This window comes from Octopus sinensis, linkage group LG4 (genome assembly GCF_006345805.1).
Source record: "Octopus sinensis linkage group LG4, ASM634580v1, whole genome shotgun sequence".
Taxonomy (NCBI): domain Eukaryota; kingdom Metazoa; phylum Mollusca; class Cephalopoda; order Octopoda; family Octopodidae; genus Octopus; species Octopus sinensis.
The window spans coordinates 64,608,489-64,620,732 of NC_043000.1; positions in this window are offsets into that span (position 1 = coordinate 64,608,489).

Consider the following 12,244-nt stretch of genomic DNA (forward strand, 5'->3'; position numbering starts at 1 on the left):
TTGATTTAATAAAATATACCCTCCAACGAAATATGTAACCTAGTGTTAGATATCAATATATATAGTATTTGTAAATTTTGCAGGAGTACGGGGTGAACTCCTGAAAACTTCAGACCATAATATAGGTACAATAATTTTGGGGAAAGCCATCATTATCATCATCAACATTTATTTCCGTTTTCCATGCTGGCATGGGTTGGACAGCTTGACAAGAAATGGCAAGGCCAGGATTCACACCAGGTTCCTTTTTTTTTTGCTGATTTCAACAGCTGAATGTCCTTCCTAATGCCAATCACTTTACAGAGTGTACTGGGTGCTTTTATGTGGCACCATCACCAGTACTTCTTACATGGCACTAGCATGGGTGCTTTTTACATGGCACCATCGCAGATTCTTTTTATGTGGCACCAGCACCCATACTGATTCCTTTCATATGGCACTATCGTCTTAGGATCCCAATTTTGTTGTGGTGGGTGGGTCTTCTTGAATACAGCAATTCACCACATATCTCAATCCTCTGTCATCTCCTTCATAAAGCTCAGTGTTTTGAGATTGGCCTTCAATACTTTGTCCCATGTCTTCCTGGATCTCTCTCATCTGAAGTGATTGACACTTCTTTAAGCATCTGTCCTCATTCATCCTCATCACATAATCAAACCAGCACAGTCTCCTCTCTTGCACACTGCATACAATTCCTCTTATGTCCAACTTCTCTCTCAATACTACACCTGCACACTGACATTGCACATCCAGCAGAGCATACCAGCTTTGTTACTCTCCAGCCTTTGCATGTCCTCTGCATTCAGGGCCTACGTCTTACTACCATGGATACTATAATGCCTGAAGCTTCCCCTACCCTATACTGAAGATATTTGAGCCTAGTTAAGACTTTTTAGAAACTTACTCTTCACTCAGCTATATTCCACATTCCCAACTGAACAAGTTTGTGGCATGAAGCAAGAGGTAACCCCACTGGCAAATCAAGGTTACAATTGACTAAGTTTTGATTCTTAGATGATATAGCTTTATGTATTTCATGTTGCATACACTCTTTGTGAACAGAATGAACATTACAATGTTCTATTTCCCACTTTCCCTAGCATATAGAGCTTTTGTGCTTTGTGAAAAGAAACTAACAGTTACAATTGTACTAATTCACACAATAGTTGTGGTGGGTAGGAAGAGGTTGAGGAAGAGTAGAAGTTGACTTTATGGACTGCTTGAGTAAATTGTTGAGCTGAAATAAAAACATTTACTGATTCATAATAATCACAACACCAAAGTTCTATTAGGTTAAAAAAACAAGAAAAAAGAAAAATATAAAAAGAAGAAGAATTAAAAAGAGAATATAAAACCACCTGACACCGTTAGAAATACAATTTGATTTATGGTGACTGTTATTGTAAGAGAGAAACACATTTATTTAATCTGTATGGTTGCATGATGAGAAAACTGAGGTTTATTTCTGATATCAATTATTAATGCATCAAATTGGAGACATTTTTGGTTTCACAAGTTATCATCTGAGTTACTATAGCAATTGCCTGACGAAAAAAAAAGAAACAAAGAAAAGAACTGCTGCATAAGTAAGTGATAGACCAAGACAACATGTTTTATTTCAAGTAGTTGACTCATTTGAATCGTTTGCACCTAGTTTTCATCTTCATTAATGCAACTTGTATTTAATACTATTACTGAGTCATCAATCATTCCAAGTTTGAATGTCGATCGAGGCTGACTCCATCTCCTACCTTCACCTCACCTTTGTCTGTCTAGCTCTCTGTCTGTCTTTGTCTCTGTCTCTCTCATGATAAAGCTTTCTATTTCTTTGTTGATTCATCTTTAAATTGGTTCAATGTCAAAATACGTAATGCAAAAAAAGAAAAAGGTAACTAATAATAATAAAAAAAACGAACAGGATTAATATGCTGTTAATTCAGTGCATTTTGACATACATTAACTAACCTCACAATCATCGTTTACATTTGCAACGACCAAAATATTATGACCTGAGGTAATAATTATAAGTGGAAAACTGAACGAACTGGAAACATTGCCCAATCTTAGATGGATTTTCCCCCAACTTCTTCACTCTTTCTCCTCCCTTATATCCAGTTCATTTATTTCACATTCTCATCCATCTCCCTCTATCAATTTCCACTTGTTTGCTTCCATGCTGACATCATACTCATCATCACCATCATTACCATCAAGTTGCTGTTGTTGCAATTATTCTCCTCTTCTTCTTTGTTGTCGTCCTCCACTTCCTCCCCCTTCTTGAGGCAATCGCTATTCTGTGCTAGAACTTGTAAGACATTGATGGTTAGTATAATGTAAAGTAACTTGAAAAAAAAGCAAACAAAAAACATCCATTTATATGTTTTCAATTCTCACCTATTGATTTGTTGACAATTTACTCATCAAAGATAAGAAAGAAATTTCCCCAAAAGACGGCTGAGAGTAGCTGTCTTTACATAATTTCTTTGCTAAAGTAAGGGTTAACAGCAGGGCTCAAATATTCTGCTTTATTACAACAAAACTAATTTAACCCTTTAGGATTCAGATTACTCTGTCACATGTAATGTTTAGTTATTTTTTTATCTTTTACTTGTTTCACTCAGTAGTCTACGGTCATGCTGGGGCACCATCTTGAAGAATTTTTAGTCGAACGAATCAACCACATTACTTTTTTTTTAAAGCATGGTACCAATTCTATTGATCTCTTTTGCTGAACTACTAAGTTATGGGGACGTAAACACACCAGCACCAGTTGTCAAGCAGCAGTGGGGGACAGACAGACACACACACACACATACATGTATATAAAAGATATATATATATATATTTGACAGGCTTCTTTTTGTTTCCACCTACCAAATCCACTCACAAAGCTCTGGTTAGTCCAAGGCTATAGTAGAAGACCAAGGTGCCACACAGTGGGACTGAACCCAGAACCATATGGTTGGGAAGCAAGCTTCTTACTACACAGCCACATCTGCACTTCCACATAGCCACTACTGTGCCTTCACACAGCCATTCCTGTGCTTATTTATTTACATTTTTTAAAATCCATTATGTATTATCTTGTAGCTTAGAAATTTCAAAGCTGTGAGTGCTTATTTTTAGAATGATATTAGAGAACAGGTGTGAGATGCTGAATCTGGCCAGGTTGAACATAAAGCAAATAAAATGTTTGGGCCCGATATGGCTGAATTAAATGCTAAAGGGTTAATACTTGCTTTACCCTTTTCTTCCCTTTTTGCTTCAACTTTACTGTTTCACTTTATAAATATTACGATTAAACAATAGTATTTATTGCTTGGTCAGGTGAAGAAAAGACAGTGCTTGTGATATTAGTATTTATTGCTTAGTCAGGTGACGAAAAGATAAAGCTTGTGATACCTTTTAGAGCATTCAAGACTTGTGGGAAGAAAGGAGGACTATCTTCTCAGATCAGATATTTGGTCTGGATGCTTGCAAGCAGAATGGACTTTGCTAAAAACAACCAAGAATCAAGTGGTGGTGTTAATGAGGTCAACAGATTTTAAGTTTATTGCTTGACAAGACATTTCTTTCTCAGAATTGCTTCTCTCTGATGTCACTGAGCTCAATGCAGAGCTTTTAGTGTCTTTGCTGAAGCAGTAGAACTGGTTAAATCAGAGTGTGCAAATAACTATTCTGTGGAAGTTTTACCTATGTTTTTCACGATTTTTCACCTGTCAGGATGGGTTATGTTTCTGCCAAAATGTAACATATCTGTTAGAGACAATTGGAATGGCCTGTCATCCAAACCAAGTCTGCCTTTCCACCAACAGCTTATCAAGTAGCCTTAAAGTTGTGCTACTCCATAATGGAAGACAGTATCCATCTCTTCCACAGATTCATTCAGTGTTTATATGGTGCGGGTCGTTATGAGCCACCTAATATGACTTTCAGAAGGCTGTAATTTCACTGGTAGTAAACCCAGATGAAAAACATATACAAGTTGCAACTTAAACACGTTTATTGTGGCCACACATATATGCACAATGGAATGATAAATAGAATGGTTGGTGTGTAAAGGCCATGGTCTTCTGTAATATGCTCCTATCTGCTAGCTGGTGGGTGTTGAGAGAGGCCAGACCACATCTTTACAGTTCCAGGTCCCAGTGCAGAAAGAGGAAGAGATAAGGTGTCTGAACCTTAATGTTGTGTAACACCCTCTATCTCTGTATAGCCAGCTTGTTTACCCGCTGTCAAGGGGGGTAATGCACCAACAAGTGTATTTCAATGAAGAACACAGCAGTGTTAAGAACTTGCTAAAGTCCTTGGTATATGATGTGTATGGCTGGGAGGTTTACAGAAACTTTAACTGGCCTTCAGAGCAGCTTTTCCAAATTTCACTGTTATCTTTGATTGTCATTATTATTGTACTCACTATTATCACTATTATCATTGTTATTGTAATCATTATATAAGGAAGTAAGCTGGCAGAATCATTAGTGTGTCAGGCAAAATGCTTAGCAGCATATCATCTGTTTTTACATTTTGAGTTCAAATTCCACCGAGGTCAACTTTGCCTCCTGTCCTTTCGAGATCAATAAAATAAGTACCAGTTAAGCACTGGGGTCAGTGTAATCAACATACCCCTCCCTCGAAATTGCTGGCCTTGTGCCAAAATTAGAAATTATCATTGTAATCAGTCTAATTTTTTTTTATTTGATCTATGCTGTTATCACTTTCTGTAGTATTATATGGAAATAGTGTATGTGCATATCAGAGGGTGTGCATGTGTGTCAATGTGTCCAAGTGAATCAGTATGTACATATCAATGTGTGTAAGTATCAATGTGAGTGTGTGCCAAATATCAGCATAGATGGTGTATGCCAGTGTGTCAATATGTCAGTCATTGTGTGAATGTGTGTGTATTTCAGTGAACATATGTAACAATGTGTGTGTCTATCATGTGTATGTGTAAGTATGTAGGTATCAGTGTGTATGCGTACCAGTGTGTGAGTGAACCAGTATTTGTGAGTATGTAAATGTGTGAGTGTGATGGTTATAAATTAACTTCAACTTAGAGAATCACAACTGTCAGACTGTGTAGCACTTTGTATATCTAATTTATTTGTTTATATTTTTTGGTTTGATAGCACTATCTATATGTCCAGTTTGATTTTCTGATATCATGTATGTTCATGTTTTTCTTTTTTTTTTATTTAACTATGTTTATATTGGGTGTATTTCACTGTACTACTTTTCTGAAGTGGAGTCAGTTCTTCTCTCTTTCAGTTTCTTATGGAAACTGTTTGACTGTAGCCGCCTAACTATACAAATATATTAATAGAGCTAAGTGAAAGGATGAGAAGAAAGAGCAAGGTACTTGTTTAAAACATCACATGAGGAGATGCAATCTGCACCTGTGATGCAAGACAATTGATTGTGCAGTATCTCACCAGTGAGGTATACATGCAGGATGAAACAATTAAAATGGATTTGAATAAAGAATCTCATGCATTCCATTTTCTATCTCTGATCTATTTATATACACTCCACAGATACCAAGGAATTCCTGAAATAAATCCAGTAGCATATACATCCCTGCTGATGTTGACATCAAGTAGCCAATAACTGTGGACATGCTTTACACAGCATACTACGAGGTTTTTATGTGAATATAATTTTAACTTTAACTATATGTGTATGCATATTATATACATATTCTTTTATTTGTTTCAGTCATTTGACTGCGGCCATGCTGGAGCACCACCTTTAGTCGAGCAAATCGACCCCAGGACTTATTCTTTGTAAGCCTAGTACTTATTCAATTGGTCTCTCTTGCCAAACCACTAAGTGATGGGGGCGTAAACACACCGGCATCAGTTGTCAAGCGATGTTGGGGGAACAAACAGACACACAAACATATACATACACACACACATATATATATATACATACGACAGGCTTCTTTCAGTTTCCGTCAACCAAATTCACTCACAAGGCTTTGGTCGGCCCAAAGCTATAGTAGAAGACACTTGCCCAAGGTGCCATGCAGTGGGACTGAACCTGAACCATGTGGTTGGTAAGCAAGCTACTTACCACACAGCCACTCCTGCGCCCCTATATATATATATATATATATATACAAGGGGTTACTGAAAAGTTCCTGGCTTTTAGGGTATCATGAAAGGCCAGGTTGGAGGCCCAACTTCCCAAGTTCTTTTACAGGGTTTAAAAAAAATTGAAGGACTGCTGCAATAAGTGTGTGAATCTGAGAGGGGAATATATTAAATAAACTCATAATTAATTGATCCTCCTGTATTTTCTCTTACCCAAAGCCATGAATTTTTCAGTACTCCCTTGTACACACACACATGTGCATGCACACACACACACAAACAAACATACATATATATAGTGTAAGCCTGGATTGGTTATAAACTCTTTTATTCCTAATGCAGCAGTTGACATAAACTATGCTCTCATACTGAAATTTAACCTTTTAGAATTTAAACCGGGCATATCAAGCCTAAAAATTATACCTGTTTTATGTTCAAACTTGCCGGATCTGGCTTCTCACACTTAATTTACAATGTCATTCAAAAACTAAACAATCAAACAATCGAAATGTCATTGCTATGAGATAATGCAGGATTAATTCAAAACAAGGTAAACAAGAGCACTCAGAGTGCAAATCTCCACCAAGGCAACACCAACATCCTCTCAATGATTAGCTGGAGATGATTTTTAAAATGAGAATATCTGAAATAAACTCTACTGCTTTCACTAAAAATGAACCCAAAAGCTCTCAAAAATTAAGTAAAAAACCAGAAAAATAATCCAGAATCCTTGCCCAGTACCTTATCGATCCCACTGTAGTCATGAAATGTGAAGGTGGGTGTGCAGGCCATGTTTGTAATGCTGTATGTGTGTGTGTCTACAGTGGGAACAGGGACAGAATAAGTACCAGGCTTTCAAAAATAAGTATTGAGGTTGATTTGTTTGATTAAACTTCTTCAAGGTGTTGCCTCAGCATCGCTGTGGTCTACTGACTGAATCAAGTAAAAGACTAAAAGATTAATAGCATTCATTTATGCCTCTTGGCATTGAATTCAGTGTAAAGAGGTATAACTGAATGCTAATCTGATGAAGTGCCATTCTGGTATAGTCAACCATGCACATTATGTCATCTTTCACATGGAATTACTTATGAACAATGTGACTAGAAATGAAGTAGTAGGAGTGGATGTGTAGGCGTGGGGGTGGCTGTGTGGTAAGTAGCTTGCTTACGAACCACATGGTTCAGGTTCAGTCCCACTGCATGGCACCTTGGGCAAGTGTCTTCTGCTATCGCCTCGGACCTACCAAAGCCATGTGAGTGGATTTGGTAGACGGAAACTAAAAGAAGCCCGTCGTGTAAATGTATATATATATATGTGTGTGTGTGTGTGTGTGTGTGTGTGTGTGTGTGTGTGTGTGTCAGTGTGTGTGTGTGTTTGTGCATCTGTGTTTGTCCCCCCAACATCGCTGGTGTGTTTACGTCCCTGTAACTTAGTGGTTCGGCAAAAGAGAGCGATAGAATAAGTATTAGGCTTACAAAGAGTAAGTCCTGGGGTTGATTTGCTCGACTAAAGGTGGTGCTCCAGCATGGCCACAGTCAAATGACTGATACAAGTAAAAGAGTAGTACAGAAACAATTGTAATTAATAATAAAGTTGTGTTACATTCATTCTTTTTCTTCTTCCTCTTATATGTATCTTTTATTATTTTATTTTTTTACTTGTTTCAGTCATTGGACTATGGTCATGCTGGGGCACTTCCTTCAAGAATTTAATCAAACAAATTGACCTCAGTAGTTTTTTTTTTTTAAGGCTGGTACTTATTCTATAGGTCTCTTGTGCTGAATCACATAAACAAACCAACACCAGTTGTCAAGCAATGATGGGTGACAAACACAGGCTCAAAGACACACACACACAAAGAAATATATATATATATATCTTAAATTATGCAATAGAAGCAGCTCTAGAGTAAGGTCTCTATATGATATCTATTAAGTATTGTGTATGTATGTGTATATGTGTGTGTGTGTATGTGTGTGTGTGAAGGCATGTGGTTTAGTGGTTAGGGCATTTGGCCCATGATGGTAATGTTGTGAGTACAGTTCCCAGTAGCACGTTGTGTCCTTGAGCAAGACACTTTATTTCACATGGTTCTGGGTTCAGTCCCATTGCATGGCACCTAGGGCAAGTGTCTTCTACTATAAAAGCCTTGGGCTGACCTAAGTCTTGTGAGTGGATTTAGTAGATGGAAGCTAAAAGAAGCCCGTCATATATATATATATATATATATATATATATATATATATATATATATATATATATATATGTATGTATGTATATGTTTGTGTGTCTGTGTTTGTCCTCCCCACCATCACTCGACAATCGATGTTGGTGTGTTTACATCCCTGTAACTTAGCGGTTCGGCAAAAGAGACCGATAGAATAAGTACTAGGCTTACAAAGAATAAGTCCTGGGGTCGATTTGTTTGACTAAAGGCAGTGCTCCAGCATGACCACAGTCAAATGACTAAAACAAATAAAAAGAATAAAAATAAGAAAATATATAATATAAAGAAAATGGAGAGTGTGAGCAGATATATGACAGGCTTCCACACAGTTTCCATATAGTTATTCCAGGTTAGGAATGTTTGAACTGATAAGCTCCTTGACGGCAGATATTAAACAACAGTGAAAGAAACGGTTATTTAGTTGGAAAGGACAGTATATGATGTCTGGAGGAAAGGAGCAGTGATATAAATACATAGTATGAAAGAAAGAGAGAGAAAGAGGCTCTATAGTGAGAAAGGAAGTAAGGGAAGGGAGGGAGGGAGGAAGGAAGGAGTAGTAAAGCAGGAAAGTTTAGGATGTGAGTGAGCTTGAATGGGTGAGAGGGAAGTTGGAGTAATAAAGAGTTGGTTGCGTGTGAAAGAATGATTGAATGCAAATGCAGGGGCTATATAAATAATATATTCATACATACATACATATATATATATATGTATATATATGTATATATATGTATATATATATATATATATATATATATATATTATATATATATATATATATATATATTATATATATATATATAATATATATATATATATATATATATGTATTAACTTATATATAGATTTATGTACTGATCTGTGTGTTTTTACCCATGTATATGTATGTAGTCTACTTCCTCTGCTAAACACCTTCATCAGCCCCATTGCAATCAAACACACTTGAACACACACATGCATACAAGCCCATTCTGCTAAACCAAATCGATGGCATTCCCACACACTCCTGTATGTTCAAACATAATCCATTCTCAACTGACTCCTTACAATCCCTCATTCCTTCTTACACACACAAACCCAGGAGGTGAATGTATGTGTGAGACACATTCGCCTCCTAACACTTCTACAAGACTTCATTATGCCCTCCCTCCCTCTTTCCGTTCTTCCTGTATAACTCACTCTTTCACTCCCTCCCTTTCTCTACCCACCTCTTTCTTTTTCTTATTGTATGAATTCCTTCTCCTCCTTCTCTCCTTTGCTATCATTTACTGTTCATTCCTATTAAATAATGATTCTTGAGCATGAGTTACATATTTCCTATTAGGTAGCTTGTTATGTGGTGCCTATGGCTATTATGTCAATTCCTTTTTTTATGTAAGTAATTTTGAGTATAAGAGCTATGGAAAAAGGAATTATATACACGATATATGTTATATTGTCCCTGACTGAGAGGATTGTTCCTAGATAAACTGTGATGCCTTGCATTCACAACCAAAGCTGGCCTTGCATTCACAACCAAAGCAAGCCATCTAGTGGTAAACAATAAGTTACTGTCAGACCTGCTAGAGAAACGAGTTCCACCAGACTTATATGCCCAAAACATGCTGTGTGATAAACAAAACATTGGTAAGTCTATCTGAAACCAGTTGAAGCCTGCCTTAAGTGACTGCATCATCCATCTTCCACCAGGGCAGATGTGGAAAGTGCACTGATAGTGTCTTGATAGGAATAATATGAATATGTGGCAGAGAAAACATCACAATTTCCACATGGAACCCATATTTTTAAAGCTTAAAGAACTTACATATGAGATCTCTAGGTACAACAAGCATTGCTTTAAGGTTTGTGAAATAAGATGGAAGAACACTGGAGAAATATAGACTGAATAAAGACATTTACTCTTCCTTAACCTTTTAGCATTTAAACCAGCCATATCCGGCCAAAATATTCTACCTAATTTAGGTTCAAACAGGCCAGATCTTGCCTCTCACACCTACCCTACAATGTCATTCTAAAACTAAACAGTTACATCATCAAAATATCAAAAATACAAGATAATCCATGATTAATTTCAAGCAATGTAAATAAAAAACATATCATTTGACAGAATAATCTGATTGCTAAGGAGTTAATGGAAAGAAGAGGGGTACAGCTATGTAAATGGAGCAGTGTTCCTAGTCAACAAATCCATCAAGAACACTATACTAGGAGACAATGCAGTGTCAACCATCCATCTATTTCTACATTAGAGTGGCACAGGCTATGCCTGACAACAAATTATGATGATGAAGATGTTGATGAATTTATAAAGATTGATGTAATATACTAAACACTGAGAGAAACTTCAGAATCAATGTGGTGAAGCATGACCAGAAGGATTTCATCTCACCTTCATGCTACAACAATTGAAACAAGAGGAGATTGCACCTACTGGAATTTTCCAGTTACATAACAGAGTAGACAGGAGTATCTGTGAAATGAAGTGTTTTGCTGAAGAATACAATGCATTGTCTGGTCCAAGAATCCAAACCATGCATACACACACATATGTGTGTATGAAGACATGTGTGTGTATGCATGTATCTATATGTATAAGTTTTCACAACTTTTCTATCTCCATACACATCCCATCTGAACATGATAATATTCAAATACTCATACATGCATACACATCTACAAGATCCTTCAGATGCCCAACATATATGTGCATGCATGCTAATATGCATACACATAATCTCAGTTTTAAGCCAATACTACTCTCACTTCACTTGCCATCTCTAGATTTTAAAATCAAATTACTACTACCAACTTCATGAGCAAAACTAAGTCTACCCATTTTGACCGAAAATACTTTATCTTTCATTTCCCTCCCCTTTTCTCCCCCATCCTATCCATTTTAAATACCACTCCTATATCTTCATCCTTTGACTCTGCTTAAATGACTTTATAGAATGCTACAATATGTTTACTTATCTATCCCACAACAGACCCGTGAATGACCCCAACCAAAATTCACAAAGGCATCTCCCTAGCCAATTTCAATGCCAATCCTTCTCTCCTCACCTGCCCCACTTTACTCATATTCTTCTCCATAACAAACTTGCCCACTCCCATATATATATTTTATTTCATTTTTACTTCTTCCTCACAAATATGTTTTCCTCTGAATCCCCAATAAGTTATCCCCAACAAGGATCCCCTAATGACAATGTAAACTTCATATAATCAAAATATCCTTGCCCTGAAGAGTAGCTTGCGGTCTACCCCTTGTTTGGATAATTTACTACTTCCAAGGTAGTATGAAACTAGCTATGAAGCATATGTAGTCTGGATTGGTTTCATCTACTCCATTCCCTAATTTTAGGATATATGTGTGTGTGTGTATATATATATATACATATCTATATGTACACACACACATATGTATATATATATATATATGTGGACGCACGCAGTTGTCGAGTGGTACCCAGAAAAGACCACCCGGAAGACCTCCACGAGGGTGGAGTTACGATTTCAGGAGGACGATTGGGATCACATGGAAGAGAAAGACGCGATCCAGAGAGGAGTGGACAGCGTGCTGTGACCAGCGGTGTCAAATGGATGCCTGACGGACTGGTCGGTCATGGTGATCAAGGTGATATATATATATATTGATAAAAATGGTAAGACAACAAAAGAAAGAAAGAGACCTCAATATTATGTAAATAGAGGAATTTATCTGTAAATGTAATATGTGACAATTATTCGGTAGCCATGATAAAACTCCGAGTTTCGGATGCCGAGGTGGAAATTCATGCTGTGAAGAGATGGTGGCATGGATTTCCACCTCGGCATACGAAACTCGGAGTTTTATCATGGCTACCGAATAATTGTTACATATTACATTTACAGATATATATATATCATCATCATC